A 12949-nucleotide genomic window follows, 5' to 3' on the forward strand; every position below is an offset into this window, starting at 1 on the left:
ATATATAACATCCTTTGTAACGTGTTTTTCGTTATTTAAACTTGAATTGGCTATGTTGTGGTTTTGTCGATTATATTATTAAATATATTGCAATATAAAATTGAATTGAAGGTATAATGTTCTTGATAGATTAATAAATGAGAAAATTGTAATTATACAATATTAGTCAAACGGAAAGCAATCGCAAGACATCTTGCCGAAGTGTGTAAGCGGATATATTAAACTACTGATAAGTAACTGAATTCATGGTCACACGATAAAATCCAACGAGCTCGAGTTAATCTTCCTTAGGAGGAACAATTACATCCGAAATACCGTCACACCAGCTCAGCATCCGAGATTACAAACCCTGTTCCATTCTTCTACTCATAGGAACAGTAAGGTTCTATTGTGATTAATATCCAGCGTATTAGCTAAAGCCTCTTGATTCATGTCACCACCACTCTCCATTATGTCGAGGCTTATCCACTGCTAACGTTTTTTTGATAAAAAGCAGCAGCCAATGCATTTACATTTTGTGTTCACTCTCCCAAAATTGGTAGACCCGATTATTTAGCAAATTACCGATTATTTAGTAACTAATTCACTACGAACTTCTTAGTCCATTATACAAATATTATGAAGTTCGAAGTTTTATTTTAATTAGAAACGTTGCGAGGGTAATCCGAGTACATTCGTCCGGTGTTAATATTACTTTCTACTAAGAAATTTTTGTCTTGAGACATCTGTTGACGACGTAGCTTTGTACCAAATGGACCCTATGTCTTTTCACTGGTATCTGAATGCTTGGAACAAGCCACAGTCGAAACGTCAACACGCTTTTAGAAGCAGCATACGAACTGATAGCAATGGCATTGCATGTTCAAAGTGACGCACGGTAAGAAGAGGTGAGATCAAAGAAATCGTACGTTACGTGATAAATATCTATTTCTCGAATCGTTTGAAAGCGAAAAAAGCTGGACATATGCCTGTTGGCGTGATCTATCATCGAGCAGGAAACACAAAAACTAATTGAGAATGATCCTTTTTTTTGTGTAAAGTAAAGCTTCCTCTATCGGGAATAAACAGGGGTGCAAATTCTTTAAAATTGTGCCGATATGAATCTGAAATGCGTCATTCAACTCACGATTTTGATAGGCAGAAAAATCTATCTCGGCCTACGAACATTCGTTTTCTGCATAGAAAATACTCTTGATCGTTTGATTTTGAATAATTTTCCTGGTTATTAGAACGCAGAGAATTGTTTCGTCGCATATATTTGCAGCAGTTCATTTGTCACATCTGTATAAATCGCGGTACTCCTTCTAAGCCATTCTTCTCACGACGCCAATTCATTTTCTTGTGAGGGCAATCGAATTCAATCTATCCACGGATTAAAACGTTCCCAATTTTGTCGTATTCTCTTCTATAGACATTGACTGATGGTACAATCGGCGGGAAGGATTGAGATTTCCTATTTGTCCGTGATTGTCGAGAAAACACGATGCACAGATAAAAACGAAGAAGGATATCCTTTTGTCATTCACGTTGTTTCCACAAGTTTTACATTATTTGACATATTTAATTCGCAGGGGAAAATATTTCTTCTACGGTAATGTATATGGTCGATCCCTTTATTGCGTATGGAGAATTATTATACGACTCCACAAACATACTACCACAAGCTTTTAGTGCTCCCTAGAGTTTTTACGAACTGGCAAACATGGCAAGAGGTCTCCAGGAGGACCGTTAATAATGTTACAAAATTAACAAGTCTCGTATATTTCCGCCAAAGTTAGGGATAGAGTAATAAGAGAGAAGCTTAGAAAGTATACAAAAACCATTAATACGTCCGTCGAGGAAATTTTGTTGATTTTAATAATTTGCGAATGCTTCTTCTTAGTTTAAGTCATTTAATAGTAGTGCGTCTATAAAGCAAACGAAAAGAAATTTATAAATATTTATAAATTATATTATATTTATAAATATACTTGATAAAAACAGATCAAGTAACGTCTCTGCAAGGTTGGGACCGTAAAAAATTTATAAAATTGTGTCGCGAGAAAAGTCATTTTTCGATTGACATTGTCTTTATAACAAAGATTACGAATTTCGGACAAGTTCCAATTACTAAAAATTAAAGCGATGCAACATTTCCTCAGCTAATTAGCTGGGATGATCGATATTAGATGAAACGACGCGACAGGATATTGAGTGGTTCGATAAAAGAAAAAAGAAAGAGAAGATACGAAGAAAACTATTCTTTTATTCCGAATCAAATTACCATAATCACAAAAAGTTCCTCATCAGGGTACGTCATGTGGAAATGTATGAAATCCCGGTCGATTCCGAATCATTGAGTACGAAATACAATCTCGTTCACAGCTAATTAAATTTCGTCATTTCAGCTCGATTACGAAACTCAATTATCTTCTAATGAAGCCTCGTTCGTGCGACTTCCATGCAAACGCCAAATGTTCTCTCCCAAATATAAATCTTTGCTTCGTCACTGCTACGGAATATTTGGCTCCTCAGCTTTGCCATATTCTTTTCTAATTTGTTAAATCTAATTTACATTATTCGAGTCTCCTGACTTCAAGTCGTTTATAGTTGACAATTTTAAAATCATTTAATTAACGTGAACTTGTGACTTTTACTTGTCAAGTTTCAAGTAAAACCTTTTTTTTTTTTTATTAACGTGGAGGAAATTCGCACGGACACTAGGCCGCTTCTGGGGTGAAGCGGCGTGATAGTGCCGGACTCCAACCGACTAAAACCTCCACGATGACCGTCCCGGCTGCGATCCCCCCCCCCCCCCCCCCCCCGCGTACAAAATGCATCACCTAATGAAGCGGCATGCAGTCACGTCCTCCTCCCTCTCTCGCTCGCCAACGATGCCACGAGGATCGTCGAGGTCGCAAGACCCCGAGTGTGGAGATAAATCTCGCGACACCTCAGGGCCTGCAATTCGAACGGGGGAAATCCGGCGAGCACCGCCGCCGCTGCCGCCGAAATGGTGCGGAAACCCCTCACTACACTGATGGCCTCGGTCCTGTGCAGCTTCCTGACCTTTAGGAGACTGCGACGGCTGGCCATCAGATACTCCGCCCAGATCGGGGCTCCGTAGAGGAGCCTCAATCGCACCACGCCGGCGTACAGCCGGCGCACTCCGACGTCGAGCCCGTCTAGCCGAGACAGCAAACATTCTAATGCGTTCGCCCTCGTCTCGACAAATGGTGCCAGGCACTCGAAGTGAGCGCCGAAGCTCCAGTGACTGTCGAGGGTCAGGCTCAGATACTTCATGCTGGTTCCGACCCCGATCTCAGTCCCTTCCAACCTCAGGTGATAGCTCACTGGAGGCGTCCCGTGATCGGTCCTGCGGCAACACCACATTGCCTCGGATTTTTCAGGGGACATTCTCAGCCCCAATCCCTTGATCGCGGCGACCACGCAGGCCACCGTCAGTTCCGCCAGATGGGCGGTTCTGCCCCACGCCGTGCCCCAGACCAGCATCAACGTGTCGTCGGCGTAGCACGCCAGTGCCGAGTCCGGAGTTATCGGCGCCCAGAGTACAGCGTCGTACGCGATGCTCCACAGCAACGGATCCAACACAGAATCCTGTGTAGACGATACTCCGATCCCGGAGGAACGCTCGCACCACACCCCGCAGTTACCCGATCAAACTCGAGGGCCCAGCATATCCTGTCCCAGGGGATGCTGTTGAAGGCGTTGACCACGTCTAGCGACACGGCCAACGCCACGTAACCACGCCGCTCGGCCCCCTCGACCTGGGAGCGGACACGGGCGACAACGTTGGCCGTAGACCGCCCCCTCCGGATACCGAACTGGCTGTCGTGCAGTCCAGGAACACTCCGGGACAAATGCGACTCGAGGCAGACAGCCACCACTCTCTCCAAAAGGCACACCGGCTGAAAGGTGGAAGGCGAGTCCGGAGAGCGTCCCGGCTTCTGCAGCAGAACCACTCGTCTCTCCTTCCACAAAACGGGGAAATCGCCCCGAGATAGGCATCTATCGAAGAGGCGCAATAGTCTGGGGCCCAAGACCCCGACGACGACCTTCCACAGGCAGGCCGGGACTCCGTCGGGACCTGGAGCTTTCCGCGCTTCGATCCTCCCGATAGCCTCAGCCAATCCTTCCTCGGTGACCCTCGATTCCGGGCTCCAACTTCGTCGGTCGGAGATTCTTCCGACCAGGCGACGACTATAGCGGCGGCCGCCATGAAGTCCTCGTCGCGGTGGGTTGCCGCTCACCGCAGGAATCTTCTCCTTCCCGGTGGACCGATGGGCCCGCGCGCACCGAACAAACAGTCGCCCATCGCGCCACCAACCGCCACCTTCATCAAGATGTAGAGGTGGTCCGAGAGGGCCTCCTCCGGGGACACGCCCCAACCAAAAACACGGCGGGATGCGGCAGGGTTTGCCCACGTGAGGTCCACTATGGACTCGCCCCGTTCATAAGCCGGAGGTCGAGCGAGGCCGCCCAGTCCTGCACGTCGCGCCCCCTTCCGTTGGTCCTACGGGAGCCCCACGCCGTTGAGTGAGCGTTGAAGTCCCCGAGGACCAGTGACGGACAGGCGCCCAAACGTCTCACGCAAACCACGAGTCCGTCCAGGAAGGAGGCGTACTCCGCCCGGCTGATGTTGGGCGACACGTAAACGGCCACTACGGCTAGGTTACCCCATTTCGCTGCCACAAAGCCCCGTCCCCGCTCGATCACCGAGCCGGAGGGACTTCCCGCGCTCCCGTTCCAGAATATGGCGACCGAGCCGATTAGGTCTCCAGCGCCCGTGACGCGTCGGGAATGCTGTATGGCTCGGCCACCGCTGCCAGACCAATACGCCGCTCCATCAGGCTCTAGAACATTAAGTCCTGAACCCGGCGGGCGCGGTTAAGATTGCACTGCAGGGGCAGTTGTCCTCCTCCTTTTCTTCCGCTCACGTCGGGGAAGGCTCCGTATGGAAACGGAGCCTCCTCCGGGCCGTTCCCCTCGCTGTCGGTGCGTCCGACTTCTCCGTCCTCTGTTCTGGCCTTCGTGGGGCCAGTTAATGGCGGCGTCGTTTTCTTCCTCATCGCCGCGTCCCCGCTGTCCTTGTAACGGCCCTTGCCTCCTGTGCGGCCCTCTTCTTACGGTCCGGCGGTTTGCATGCCGGTGACCCCATACGGTGCGACGCGGGCAATCCCAGGTCCGTGCACACCGGACACTTAGGTACTCGCGCCGAGCAGTCCCTGGCGCGATGTCCTTCAGCCCCGCATCGATAGCAACGCTCCGACCAGTCGACCGTCGACGTGCAGTACCTGCGCACGTAACCCGACTCCATGCACCTGAAGCATTGGAGTCGGCGCCCCGGGAGAGGAGAAATCTTAGGCGCTGATCAACCTATATTAATTTTGTCTCGTGGTCGGGCGTCCCCTCTTCGCTGATTTTCCTGGCCGCTGTCAGCGGGCAGCGCAGCCACATCAACCTGAGGCCCCGAGGAGCGGAGCGTATGACTCCCAAATTCACCTAGTTGGGGCGGCAGCCCCCGGCCTCGGCAACGGCGGCTGCCACCTCCTCCGGGCTGACCGAGTTCTCCAGTCCGGTCACTCTTAACTCGGCCGCTCTCCCTCTTCCTCCTCCTATGACGGTGGTGAATCCTACCTCATCGGCCTCCACGCTCGACCGCGAGGTGTCTTTCGCCGGCCGCAACCGTGCTTACACTGTTCTTGCGGCAACGGCAGCGGCAGCGGCAGCGCCCGTAATCGGGGGGATCGCTCCCCCCTGGCATTATTTCTCGCCACCACTCCTTCAACTTACGGGGGAACAGGATCTTGAGATCCTCTAGCGGATCTCGAGGTCCTGGATTACCGAATCTATCCGTTTTCTTATTTTTTACATTACTCTCTACGGAGACAGCGGAAATGACGCGACGCTGTCCAGGGGTGGGGGGAGGTGGGGGGAGGTGGGGAGGAGGGCCCATAATCGCTCCCGTTGGGGCCCCGATAGCATTTCCTTTCGTCTCCCTCGTAGAGGTGATCCCCATCTCTTGTCCTTCACCGTCGTTATCTTAATAACCTTAGGTCTTAACCTTCGGCTGCCCTCTCCGTGCGTTCCTTGGTCAACTGTTTCACCGTCTCTTGGAGACGACTGACCTCTCTCTGCAGAAGGCGTACCCTCTTCCGCAGGTATGCGCCGTCCTCTTCTTCGTGACCCTGGGTTGGTTCCGCGTCCTTCCCGGTCACTTGCTTGTCGGCCGATCCGATCTTCGTTTCGTCACTTCGTGCGTCGTCGCTGCCGTCGGCACCACTGCGGATGGTAGCGGCGGCGGCGGCCACAGTGGTGGCCTCGGCGTCGGTGTCGATGTAGGTGTCCGCCCTGCACCTCGCGCCCCTCTTCTTCCTTTTATCGGGAGCCGGCAACAACGCGGAGTCCTAATCCCCCGCGGACGCGTCTCCCCGCCGCGTGCGGCGTCCCGTGCTTTCGCCGCAACCGTTGACGGCGGAGGTGGTACCTTCTGCGGGCCCGGTAATCCTGCGGTACGACCGCTTGTCGAGCGCGCTCGCAACGGCCGAAGAGGAAGAACACAACGACATTTCGTAGTCGGATCTCAGGCCCCCACCCTCCGCCGCCGCCGCGCCTCCGTCGCGTCCCACCCCACGAAGGTCCCGGGCCAATGGTCATAACGTCGGGTTCCTCCGAACCTCTCCGAGACCCCCCGGTTCGTGTGTCTCCCTCGCCAGACGCATGAACGCGTCCGGGGGCCTGGCGGCCCACCCGCGGATGTCCACAGTTGCTCGATGACGACGCAGCGGGACCCGCTTTACAACCCGCGGCTGCGCCGGTACTGCAGTATCCCTCTCCTGCACCGTAAACGATTTTTTGATTCGTTTTACTATCCATAATTTCAAAAGAATATCGTCGAGGTCGTCACCAAGGGTTTCTATCGTGGTGCCACTCACTCTTTCGCACCCTACCCTGGTCAAGGTCGGTGCAGGGTGACGCGGAGTCCCACAAGAAGGTGAGGTGAATGGTCTTGGCAAATATGGGCCCACCAACTTCTCCGAAGTTCTCCGCACCGGATCGTCAATTGGCGAGTGCCAAAGGCCCCGACCAGCCACCACCCGGCTATAGGAGAATATAGATTCGTTGGGGTTTCCCAGGGCGTGGTCCTACGCCCTGAGAACCCTACCCGCCTCGTGCTCCTGAAGTTTCAAGTAAAACTGAGATCCTTTTAACTATTCTTTGGCTTCGAGATTGTAATGTTGCTTAGTAAATGTAACGTTATTTTTAGATGCACGCTTGTTGATATTGCTTTCTTAAAACCAAATCAATTGTCAATTTTTCATTAGCTATCCAGCCGAAGTGAAATGATTTAAAGCAATTTGAATTCTAGAAATTTAAACGAGGTTTGCAACTGTGTCTGCTTAATTGTGCGTTGCTGCTCTCCTTTTCTTTTTACTCTCGATCTTATCTATCTCCTGTGCTCCTAGTTCTATTGATCGTGATAAACGCACAAGTCGAGCCTTTTTGGCCTAGTGTTTGTGAAAATTAGACTTTCCGCCCTTTTCCTTCTTTGGCTTTCAGGGGATCGATCCGTTCATCCCTTTGCGTTCTCACGATCTCTTACTTCCTTGGTATTCACTTATCTTGCCTCTTTTCTGCCGACAACGGCCGATTTTTGTCCTGCTCCATTTCGTGTCCCTTCGCTGCAGGAGATTGTGGTCACCGTAATTCGGAATTTAGTATTGTGTACGTGTACGGAGACGCACGCATTCAGAAGCATTCGAGCTACCATTGAGGATAAAGCGCTTAACACGTGGCGGACCGAACATTTCATCTGCAACCACACCCAATAAACAGCAATTTTTTCCACGTTAAATATTTTTGAAATATTTAGTATTATTTTTGAATTATGGGTTGCTGACAGTTGGGAATCATTGTTAATTTTTACCGTATTACGTATAATGTTTACGTATGAAATTGTAAATTTGATTTTTCATTCTCTGTCATATCGTGGCAAGCGACTGTATTACATAACTTTAACTATATCGTATATTTACATTCTATGAAGCAACTTACAATTAGACACACATTTCGAATTTTAAATGTGTCTTACTTAAAAAGAAAACATTTTTCTTCTGTAAAAAGGTAGCCAAAGAACTAAGGGCTCGAGTCTTTTAAAAACACCACATTTCACAAGAATTTTTATTAAATTGAACGAAAGCCATTCGGGTCTCTCAAACCTCCTAATATCTCATTTTAAAAAAAAGAAAAAAAAACGAGCATTACATATCTTCGTCAGTTGCCATTTCTTCTCCCTATTTATGGGAAAGGAATTTCGATACAAGGGTGTAAACGACATACAAAACTTGTGTGAAAGAATGTGCGAAGGATATATTCTCATCAAAACTTCAAAATCTTTAAAGAGAATCTCTAGAAACGATTGTAGGTTGTGTTTTTAGGACAATTCAATAAACTTCAGATGAGCAAAGGAATTTCAAGAACGAAGGAAAATGAGGATCAGAGAAAACTTCGTTTGCTTGATGGAAATTTGATAAGCTTAGGGTACTCCTTTCGCGTTTGGTCGTCAACAAGACATCTCCCTCTCCCCTGCGGATTTGCTGTTCCCCTTACTTTCTCACATCTTTACGCGAATATGCCGCTGCGGATAATCCCTCCTCCTCCCGTATGCTCGAATTATTAATTAAATTCCAGCAATTCTCCCTAGAATAGTCCTTGGATATTGTAGAGGTGGAATATAGTAGCACGCATTATATTCCAGGATCGCTGCTACTTACGTACCTGACGTCGAGAAAGGCCGTACATTCACGGAAATATTAAAATGTTCGAAAGATTGCTGCGTTATTTCTGTTTCTTAGCCATTTTTATAAGAGTAGTAGTGAGAAAATATCAGAGATGAAAATAACAATTGTGTTAACATATTTCATTTGCCTATATTCCACCTACTTTATAATTCTCATAAATTAACTATAATCTCGATGAGGTGCAGAATAGGAGCAGACGATGTTTATATAAAAGTTCAGCAAAAGCTGCTCTTTGATTTCCTAAAGCTATAGCCAGATGCAATCGCATTTGGATTGCAATGCATTTGCATTTGGTTCTCGAAATTCCAGTGAAAAGTTAGGCCACGTGCAAGTTATCGAGGTAATTGGTAGTCTATAAAACAGGCCAATCAATATCCTTCAACCGGTGGTCTTTTACACGAAAATATTCTATAGGTAGTGGAAGCGGGATAAACTAAATGAATAATCGTCTCTTAACAGAACAATCCCTCTGCTCGATTTGATCTTAATCATCCTTTCGCTCAAATTCAGTCAGTATTGGGTCATATCTCTACTACTTTCATGGGGAAATACACATTTCCTATTTTCTTACAACTATCGAGTTCTGTCTTACGATTAATTGCGAAACTAGATTAAATTCCAATACATTATTCTGAAAAGGATGAATTTCCTAAATCGACATCAGAAAGAAAAAATTTCCACAATTTAATATCAGGTCAAAGAAGTTGGAATTAAGACGAAAAGGATGCGCTTCCACTAGATTTATTTATTCTTAAATGTGAATGGTAGAAACCGCGATGAAATATTTTCACTTTCATAAATGGAGCGTTCCCGAAAAGACTAAATACCGCGACCAGATGTTATCGCTGAAAGCTCACTTGTACCCCTACAATCGCTCTCTCCTTTCCCTTTCGTAGCCTTCGCCAAGCCACTGCAATTTTACGATCTACATAGCTCGCATTCCAGTGGCTGCCGCTTGCCAACTAAATTTATCATCGCAAAAACCGCCACTAAAGGGGAAAGATCGACTTTAATTGGAAATTACCCAAAGAGATCGTGCCATTTATCCCGCCTCTCTCGGTGAACGCTTCTATGAAAGCCAAATATTCCCAGTTACAAACCAATTGCAAATGGTTATAGAAAGTTGTAAAACAGTTGTTCGTACAGAAATTTTGAATAATTACGCCTCGCGCGTAAAACGTACTTCAGATACGATAGAAAGTAATTATCGAAGATCGATTTGTAGATTGAATCAACAGTGGAAAGAAAGCTCGGCTTTTCAAACATTTCTGCGAAAAGCAGAATCAAAAAATACTTCGTGTAGGACGTGAAAATATCGAGAATCTCTTGAAATACGTTGGTAAATTCGGGTTCATTCGATTGTTTCAAATCTAATAATAGGTAGGAAAAGAATATTGACAGAGGATCAGAGCCAGAAAATTTAGAAACTTCAAAAGGAATTCATTGGCGAATGCGTCCATTTATTTTTAATGTAAATTTTATTATTAAACATCAATCAATATGAATAAATAATAAATGAATATTATTAATATTACTATTAATAAATGTTAAACTTTATTGTGATCTCAGCAAAATACAGGGTGGGGCGGCAATCGTAGTACAACCGAGCATGTGGTGATTCTACGTTAAAAATAAAAAGTAAATTAGCTACAACATATGTTCATTCGATGCTTCGTTTTCGAGAAAATCAACTTGACAAAATATGACTAAATCAGAATTGAACAAGAATAAATAGTCGAGAAGAATTCAAATTAACTTAGAAAATAAGTAACAAATGTAGCATAACATTTTTCGCAAGATGCTTTATTCTTAAGAAAAATAAATTTGAAAATGTATCATGTACGTGTACCAGACCAGTTCGTAATTAAACACGTTTAAAATTTATTTTCTTGATAACTCTTTAAACAGAAAAATTTTATTTTACATGTTTTACTTATTTTCACATGTATAATAATCTCTTGTGAATTGTTTATTCAACCTAGTTGGTATTTAGCCAAGTTAAAGTATACTTTACAAATTTTCAAACTCGATTTTCTCCGAAACAGAGCGTCGTAGGAAAATATTTTATCTATATATTTTCGACTTATCTTTTCATATAGAATTGCTCGCTGGCCGATAGTACTACGATTGTCGTCCCATCCTATGTATGTATATAAATTACGTTTTTTCTTTCTATCCTTATCTTTCTGTTGACTTGAAAAACAGTTCCAAGAATCATTATTCTTGGTATCGGCATAATAATTACAGTAATAATTGCAATGCAATGGCACGCGTTTACACAAGTGATAAAAAAAAGTCTGGCAAAAGTAAAGGTAAAAACGTCAGAACGAGAACAAATGTAGAAGCGTCAGAACAAGGACAAGAGTAGAAGCGTCAGGACGAGGACAAAATAGAAGCTTATGAGCAATCAAGAGTGGAAATTAATCTTCGATCGAAAGAAAAATTATTTCTTTCGTTTTCTTTTTTGTATGTCTGTTGGCAGAAAGCGTCCTGCTCTGATGAAGCGCATTTAATGTTCAGGTAATGGATAAGCTTCGACATCGTCTGATACTACGTAGTAATTGAAACGACGATTAAAGTCGTCCGAGCGGAGGAGGATGATGTAGATTAGAGTTTCACATATTCTGTTAATTAAATAGCAAATCATGTGAATTCAACGTCACAGCATCGAGTCATATTTTCTCTCCAGAAACAGGATAACATTCATTTTTTCACTCGAAATTCTCGCATTATGAAATCCTCATCTATAAGATTCAAGCATTTTCCAACGCATTCCAGTATTATTAGATTCTATTATCGTCCACTTGTACCAAGAAACGCAGAATAACCGAAAATGTCACTACAGCTTACGTGCAACGATTTAATAACCCAATGATTTCTTTAATCCTATAACGCGATACAAAATGAAACTTCTGATAATTGAAATCTAACAACGATTTATTAGATTAGTTTAGAAATAATTCCAGAAATTCTGGTAAATTTTAGTTCGACAGAATTTCATCGATTTTGAACATGCATCAGCGTCATAAAATTGCTACCATTCTACAGCTTTTTCAATTTCAATAACTTTGCAAAAATGAAATCTAATTAAACTTCTAACATTTTCCAAAATTCCGCAGCATAACGAAATTCCACCGATTCCTAGCTTTCCTATAAAATGCTACTATTTTTCGCATATAAAAATCACAAAATTGCCGAGATACTTTTCGCCGTACAAAATTAATGTTATTCAGACCGCGTTAGAGATATCCGGCGTTTGCCTGATTGCGTATTAATATGCTTCTTTATTCCTACGATCCACGTGGCCGCGGCATTAGTATTCATACGGATTGCAATTTATTTATCCAATGGCAAATACGGTCGTTTGCATTAGTTTGAAATATCGGTGGAGTACGAGTCATTTTGTGTAACAAAAGCGAGTCTCAGTGTCGCCAGTTGAAATGAGCTTGAGAAAAACTATTCTATGGAGATGAAGAAGAAAACAACGCTGGATTAGAGAAAGGAAAGGAGAAGAAAGGAAAAGAGATGGAGCGTGGCGATACGAAACCGGAGAAAACGACGAACGAAGAAATAGAGAAGCGGAGGCGGATTTCCAAGTCGCGTTTCGCTATGCGGTAACCAAGTACTTTATTATTACAACAGCAAAGGTAGCGAAATTGTAATTACGGGTTTAATGAGATTTCCTTTGAGACATCGAAACTACCTTCTCTCGAAACCCTCTGGCACAGAAGAAATGCGTTTAATCTTCGAATATAAACAGCCGATGAGAGATGGAATGGTCAGATGTCAGGGGACTGATCCGAGGAGGTGTGAGCCACAAGATTAAAAGCGTTAAAGGGATTGTTTCGTCGCTTAATCAGGGGAGGAATCTCTCGTTTTTAGGATTATCGCTAGATTACTTTCGGGATATTAGCTGGATATTCGTTTGGCGTTTGAAACGTGCCTCTGGGTGAACCAATATTATAGTTGGCAGTTGCAAATTCAACAATCGTCCGATTCCAGATGAACCACTAATGTCATGTTCCTTTTGTAATTTTGTTTTCTTATGTACATATCTCTACATCATTATGATATACCTTGTTTGAATAAAATTAATTTGGTAAAGTAAATTATTTATTTCAAACACCTCAGGCTAACAGTACGATGTG

This window comes from Bombus terrestris, chromosome 14 (assembly GCF_910591885.1).
Source record: "Bombus terrestris chromosome 14, iyBomTerr1.2, whole genome shotgun sequence".
Taxonomy (NCBI): domain Eukaryota; kingdom Metazoa; phylum Arthropoda; class Insecta; order Hymenoptera; family Apidae; genus Bombus; species Bombus terrestris.